Genomic DNA, 8,324 nt, shown 5'->3' with positions numbered 1-8,324 from the left:
ATAGGAATAGAAGGTAAACAAACTATGCTAGTTGAGAATGTACCTCAGGAGTCGATCAGAAGTGCGGCGTCTCAATATTTCCTGAAAACCCATGTTGGCTAGGATAATTTGCTTTTATTACCTTATTTACACCAAGTTTTAGTTAAACAATGATACTTGAATAATTTTGTGCTACTTCTGTTATGGTTTTGTGGACAGTATTTGACCTTATGGTAACTAGTTGGGGTCAGGTTTTGGGGTTTTGATTATTGGTATGAAGTACTGACAGAGGATCTTATTCGCACCAAGTTTTAGTTAAACACTGGTACTTGAATGATTTTGTGCTACTTCTGTTGTGGTTTTGTGGACAATATTTGAACTTAATGGTAACTAGTTGGTTATGAAAGCATGATACTGCTATAACTTTAGTAGTAAGCAGAATAGATCGTGCTACAGTAGCTCTAGGCAGAGAATGGCATGTTACTACCATAGAGGTACCCAAATATGTAGGTGTAGTTTGTGTTTTTATTTGTTCACACTGTCGCTGTATTGCTCAATTAGACAATTGGTCTTTATGAAGAAGAAGAATAAAGTTGTTGCTGCTGCTGTTATGCCTATATTCACTGCTGCTGCTGTTGTACTTGTGATGATGTTGTACTTGTGATGATGCTACTTGTGATCTTCTGAAATGACCCATTGGGGACTTCATTACGCGGGGATAATGATTTTGCAGGTACCCCGAGAGGCCCTTGAGTTTGCCGGAATGTCGATTAACTTCCATTCCGGCAAATTCGGGTACTCCATATGTCCTATTTTCAGCAAAGGTCATGCTGAAATTTACCGTGAATTTTAGCATGGCTTTGCTAAAAATAGGACATATGGGGTACTTGTGACTAATGCATGGGCCGGGGTATCTTAGTACTTAGTTAAGTAGGATCAACTGCCCCGCCTTAGAATTCTCCTTAGCATCGATAAACCCTAGATGATAAACCAAACATAGGTGGCAATAGAGCCAAGTGATTAGTGCCAAGTGATTAGGCCCAACCTAGGGTGCCTCGGCATCGATAAACCCTAAATGATGAAAACTTAACTTGGCTGCCCCGGATGCCTCGGTGTCGATCCTAAATGATGTACGCTTAGGCTTTTAGGGTGCCTCGGCGTCGACAAACCCTAAATGATAAAAGCTTAGCTTTTAGGATGCCTCGATGTCGACAAACCCTAAATGATGAGACCATGATCTTGTTCCTTGACAATAACCAACTTTTTGACCAAACTATTTTCCTATTTAGAGTGAAACATGGCCAACCATGATGAGGCCGGCGGTTCGGGCGGCAAGCAATTCTAGGAGTTGTCCCAGGAGATGGAGGAACAACCTCACCGCTATGAGGACGCCGCGGAAGACACCAATCCTGACTACACAACCCCTAGTGGCGTCGGGGATGACACCACTGATGGTGCCGCCGAGGATGCCACCACTGATGATGGCGGCGCACACACAGATGGCAGCCAACCGAAGAAGCAAAGGAAGGACCGGCGCCCGAATGCGCTCCGCACCCTCAAGGAGGAATTTACTCAAGTGGTACTCGCTTCAGCTCGGGTGCATTCTCTGGAGCACCGTCTCGATCAACACCGAGAACCTTAGGCATAAGGACCACGGGAATTTGCGCAACCTCCTCTTCACGAAGCTGCACGAACGATACAAGTTCCCCGCCGAATTTGAAAACACACGCCTCTCAGGGAATAAAGTTAACAGTGCCGCCCTCACGAGGATGAGCACGGCCCTGTCTACTTGGAGAAGCGCGGTGAAGAGAATGATTGATAAAGGTGATAGTTATGAGAAGATCAAGGCGAAAAATCCTTCGATCAACGAAGATGACTACAAGGAGTTCAAGATCAAGTGCGAGAGCAGCGCAACCTCCGAATCAAGTCAGTGGGGGAAAGAAATGCGGGAGTTGAACTTAGGAGAACACAAACTTGGTTCCGGCGGTTACAGAGTGGCGGAGCCTATATGGGACAAGGAGGACGCGGAGCGTGCCGAGCAAGGCCTACCGCCCCGCTTCGAGAAATACAACGGTGACAAGCAGACCAGGAACTTTGTCAGGGCCTGGTACAAGGAGGACCCGATAACAAAGTATCTTACCACGGATCCGAAGACCAGGGCGCTTGAGCTTGTTCTGGTAAGGAATACACCCCCCGTGTAATTAGCTCCATATGGTTGCACTCTAATTAATCCCCAATATTTCTAAATGGTTCACGTTCCTTTCGCAGGACACTGAAAGCAGTAGCGCGGGGTCGTCTCAGAGCTCCCCTTTCGACACCCCTTTAAATAGGGCGTTGAACGTAATGAAAAACAAGGATAAGCTCACTAAGCCGACGTCAGCTGGTCGTGTGGCCGGCAAAGGCTTGTCCACAAAATGGGGGTCATACTATACCGCTGGTGTGCGGAAGGAGAAAAAGACCAGCTCGAAAAGCCAGACGCGCGAGGTTGAAGCACTCAAGGCACAAGTGGCGCGGATTCCGGAGCTTGTCCAAGAGCAAGTGGAACAACAACTGGGAACGAAGCTCAACGCCATGGTGCCTACGTTGATTCATGGGCTGACGACGTGGATTGCGGGCGGCCAACAGGGGCCTCCCCCGGTTCCCAGCTTCACGGCCAGCAACTCGCACAGCACGCAGGCGGCGCCATTGGTGTCTCCGGCGGCGCCATTGGTGTCTCCGGCGGAGGCGGTATTCGTGTCTCCGGCGCCGGCACGGGCATTGGAGCTTAATGCACCCGGGTGTACGCCGGCCGGCACCTCGCCAGCAAGCGCCCCCTCCGTCAGTTGCACGCCCGCCGTTGGCGGTGCCTCGACATTAGCCGAGCTCGACGGCATCACGGTAACTAAGCCTCTCGGCCGATGACTTCATCTCCTTGCCTTTGACTGGGCATCCCTGACGCCCTACATGTTTTCGCAGGGCGCCGCCGACGTTCCTTGCACTCTTCTGCACTTCGTGGGCGGCGAGTTGGTCGATGTCGCCAAGGGCAGAATCGTTCAACCGGGCAACCCCATGTTCCACGGTAATCCGATGCCACCCACAGTGTATAGGGTTGAAGTGGTTCGGGTGCTGCCAGGCTGCGACGAGCTATTACCTCCGATTCGACCCGCTGGGGCCGACGAAGAAGATGAGATGACCCTCAGCGCCTGCGTAAACTGGCCCCTGCTTTGGCCGAAGAGCCAGATTCGTTTGGGGACGGGGGACACCACCCCACAGACAAGACCGCCAGTCGTGCCGGCGCCAAGCCATGGCAAGAACGCCGCAACGCTACCGTACCTGCCGGACATATCTATGCTGGACATCCCTATGGCACAGGATACGGACATCCCTATGGCACAGGATCCGGACGATGACGACAACGACGACGGTACATTTACCAAAGTCGATAAGTACTTTGTCGAACATGGGTACGCTGACGAGTTCTGTGGGCCTCTTTCTCAAGAACCCAACCAAGACGACCGCGATCTAGCTAGTACGGTGGAGAAATCTAATTGCAACAGGCGTCGTCTGGCGTTCAGTTCTCAGGAGACGCCTCCAGCTCCCGCCTTCACCGAGCCTCAGATAGCTGAGGTGCGAAATATTATCAGCCCCAACACGCTCAAGAAGGCGGTCTGTGAGCAGAACTCGGTCCCATTACAGGAGATCAAGAAGAAGGGACGGAAACGAAAGACTAACAAGGGCGCCGGTGCGAGCCAGCCGGCACCGAGTTCGATCCGTGCTGAGGACGGGCCACCTTCACCTAAGGATATTTCAAGGAGGGTGCATGTGGCGGGTAGGGCGATGCTACCGCCAAATATTCTCAATGCTGCAACTGATGCTATGCGGAGTCTGCACGACAGTGTTCTTTCTTTGGAGAAGCGGCGTCTCAGAGAGAATGATGTGGCATACCCGGTTTTCGTGGCCAAGGTGCCAGAGGGCAAGGGCTTTGTGGATGGCGACATCGGGGGTACGATCGTCCTGCGGTTTGATGACATCTTTGCTATGTTTAACCTTCATCCGCTGCACTACACCTTCGTTTGGCTGTTTTCGCTGAGTATGGAGATGCGGATCATTAGAGACAAGACCCCGGACATCGTGATAGTCGACCCCTTCTACATGCGTGCCAAGCACTTGAGCAGCGCTGGGGACCGCCAAGTTGCGAGTTCACACCTCGAAGGCGTCATTCTGGCAAACCCAGATAAGGATAACTTCCTTGTGGCTTACTTTCCCGAGTAAGTCATCCCTTAACCGCCCCGTAACATATGATTTCTTAGATTTCGATCGTTCTTTTTTTTCTAACATTCCGTGTTCTGTGCAGTGACACACATTGCACACTCATCCTCTTAAGCCCGAAATATTCCATGGCCACGTATTTCGACCCGAACCGTAACTCCAAGATAGACTACACAAATGTCAAGAAAGTTCTTGATGATGTTCTCCCCGGCTACGCCAAATCTAGAGGCACCTTCACCAGGGCAGTTCGTAAGTACGGCAAGCACACCTTCTCACACAATACGAAGTTCTGCTGCGTCAAGCAGCCGCCTGGCGGTCAGAAGGATGCCTACTACGCCCTCCATCACATGCGGGCGATCGTAAGGGACCATCATCACCTTCTGCTACCAGATAATCTCAAAGATTGGGCCGCGAGGTTGTCGGCAATCCAGGACGCGGACCTCAGACAAGAATTCTTTCGCATCCAGTCGGAGTTTGCGGACATCATCCATCAAGATGTCCTTCATACCTCGGGGCAGTTCTTCCTCAGATATCAACCGTCCAACAGTGAGATAGATGGAACGCTACAAATGCAGGGTGACAACGACCATGATTTCATGACCATCACGACAGACGACGGCTTCATCCATGCTCCTGTCCGATGAGTCGAGTCAAAAGTAGTGATGTGTAGTTCTGAAACATTGATTGGCTCATGTTGTAATTAAACTTTAATGAATTCGTATGTCTCTTTGGTTTGGACAGTCATTCAACTTAGATGTAATCGATGCTATTTATTAGTAGGATCATGAATCATGCTATTAATGTCTTGCTTTTCTCTTCCGATCCTTTTGTTGCATACTTACATATTGCTTATGTATTGTCTGTTGTCTGTTGTTTGGCTTGTGCATAGAGATGCCGTCGTATGTCGTGTACAAGGGTAAGGTTCCCGGAGTCTACGACGACTGGGAGGAGTGTCGGAGACAGGTTCACCGTTTCAGCGGTAACAGTTACAAAGGGTACACCACTAGGGCGGAGGCCGAATCTAGATACGCCCGCTATCTAGCGGGAGAGAGGAGGGAGCGTTGGAGGAACCGGGTGAAGACCAGTTTGATCGCGATGATGCTCATCGTGATGACCGCACCTCTCTTCTATGTGATGGTAGTTTAGATGATCGATATCGACTTGTAATGTGAAGACAAACTCGATACTCGCGGTCTTGAGACTTGTAATGTTTTATCTTTGTTCGGTCTTTTGAATTCGGAGACTAATATGATGAATTGTATTTGGAGACTAATTTTCTATTGTATTCGATGAATCTGCTGTTGTTGTGTGCTGCTGTCTATATTTTGTCCAATAATATATTTTGTAACCTGTGCAAAAATCAGAAAAGTAAAAAAACCAAATATTCATACTAATGGCGCATCACCTCCAGGTGCGCCATTAGTATGCCAGAGGATACTAATGACGCATCACCTCAGAGTGCGCCATTAGTATGACAAAGCACATGATTATGTATGGCCCCCTGGGAGGCATACTAATGGCGCATGGTCTTACATACTAATGGCACACTGCTGGGTGCGCCATTAGTATACCAGATACTAATGGCGCATCAGTGATACGCCATTAGTAAAAAATACTAGTGGCGTGCTACTAATGACGCACCGGTAGTGCGCCATTAGTAGGCAAAACCGGTGCGTCATTAGTAGGCCTTTTCCTAGTAGTGAAACTTGTAAATCTTATCAAGATTCTCCTCTGACATCACCTTATATATGGTTGACGAGGTTGGGAAGCACAACGTACCGAGTGGGTCACCTTTTGTTTTGATAGGAAGGACTTCATGACTAGCTTTATTAATCAATCAAACTTATATAGTCCGCTAGAAAAAGGAGAAAGGGCGCCCGTATGGCATCCCACATGGGCGGGCCAAAACAGAATGCATTATCTTCAATTCGCTCGTTCCTTAAAAAACATTTTGCATGTCATGGGTTGACTAGTCCACCATTGCCTGGTAGACCGTGACTTAAACTTTTTTTAGAAAAAAGGAACTAAGAAAAGTTCAAGATTTTAAAAACATCAATTTCGATTTTTTTTGGAATAAACTTCATTGAATTGAAAAAATCATCAAATTTCCAATAAAAGTGCGCCAAATTTTAAAAAGTTCACCAATTTTAAGAACAATTCATGATTTTCGAAAAAGTAGTTCACAAAAACTAAAAAAAGCTTGTCCATTTTGATTTTAAAAAATCTCATGAATTTTTTTTAAAAATTAAGGACAGAACAAATAGGAAACGCAGGAAAAAATGAACGAGGAAAATAAATGGGCCGGCCCGCTACTAGACCTAGTGTACAAGGTGGGTGTGCGCCTTGTACCAAATGGCCTTTAAGCGGCGCCCTAAGCGCCATATAGGTAATGTGCCCTTTAGTTGCAGATGTAGCGTGCTTAGGGCAATAAAATGGGCAGGCTCATACAACGCTTTATTATTTGGCACCCACCCGGCCATGTATAATATAGTTTCTAGCAGTTTTTTTTATCTTTTTTATTATCTGGTAAATCCTACAAAAAACTTTTAGAAATTTAAAATATTCAAAATTTTAAAAAGTATTCTTGAAATTTATAAATGTTTGAATTTGAAATAGATGATTAAAAATAATCCTAGATTGTAAAAAAATATGAATTAATAAATGTTTGTGAATTCAAAAAAAACTTTTGAATTTCAGATATGGTTATGAATTTAAATTATTTCCAATTTCAAAAAATGTTCCTGATTTCAAATAAGTTCACAAATTTTCCAAGCAGAAAAAAGAAAAGGAAACACAAGGAAAAAGATAATAATAAGAAAAATAAATGCAAAAGAAAAGGAAACATATAATCAAGAAAAGGTTCTATCACCTTCCCAAAACAACCAAAAATGTCATGAAAGCCCAAAGTGCTGGCCCAAATACGCATGGCGGGTGCACCTTTGGACGGTAACCCCGTGCTATGTGTGAAATAGGAAATGCCGACATTATGACACAACAAGCCTTAGATAGCATCCGCCCCCGAGAGCGAGGGGTGTGCCATCTTTGGGCTGTAGGTAATAAGTAGGCTACATATTTGCAGTAAAGCTCTCTCCTTGGTTGAAGATTTGGGCATCCAAAACCTATATATAGCTTCTGATTACAAGTCGGTGATTGAAGACATTAATGAAGGCGGCGGATGGACATATGGAGGAGTAATTTTGGAAATTAAAACCTGGATTAACTCTTTTATTTGTGTTTTTTGTTCATGAAAATAGGAGCCATAATTATTAGGCTCACAATCTTGATATGCATTCTTTGGCTTTAGATCAGGGACGCCATTTATGGTTGGGACAACACCGTGATCCGAATCTTAATCCTGTAAACATTGTTATCGAGTAATAAAGCTTGGCAGATTGTTCTAACAAAAAGCAAGGATTTGATAGCGATGACTGCGGCTCCAGGGCGCTGGTCCTTAGGGACATTGGCAGCGGCGGAATTTTGCAAAGCCCCAGGCCACCCAGGCAGCCTTTGGTCACTGTAAGGGAGCGGCGAAAGCGTCACGTGGGCGACTCGTTCTGGCAGCTGTTGTGGTCGTTCGGTTGTCTTGAAATCTTGATGTAGTTTTTATTATGTTTGAGATGTTTTTGTACTTTCACTGAACTATTATAATAAATCTGATTGCGCAAGGAAAGATATAACTGGGTCTCACCTTAGAAAAATAATATTGCGAGAAACATGCGTGAAGATATTAATCGACCAAGTACGTACTCACCTCAATCCATATGACCATATCCATTCCACATGTGTGCATACTTAATTTGCGTAATTAAATGTGCCCTTTCGTCTAAATTCTCTTCTTTTATTGTGTTTGCGAGATCGAGCAACCGATCGAGCTTAACTTGCCTTTTGGAGGTGGCCAAAAGCCCGAAGACCTATACTGAGAATAATTAATTAATTATTTGCAATTGATACGTTACATGCATATCCGCGCGGAAAGATAAGTATAAGTATATCATCGTTTAATTGGGTTGCAGCGACGCGATGATTATGCAGCGAAGCCATGATTGGGGACAACGCCGGTGGCACAGGATGGGCCGGGGCTCCTCGACGACGTGTGT

Source organism: Triticum aestivum, chromosome 4B (assembly GCF_018294505.1).
Source record: "Triticum aestivum cultivar Chinese Spring chromosome 4B, IWGSC CS RefSeq v2.1, whole genome shotgun sequence".
Lineage (NCBI taxonomy): Eukaryota > Viridiplantae > Streptophyta > Magnoliopsida > Poales > Poaceae > Triticum > Triticum aestivum.
This window is presented reverse-complemented; position numbering follows the sequence as displayed.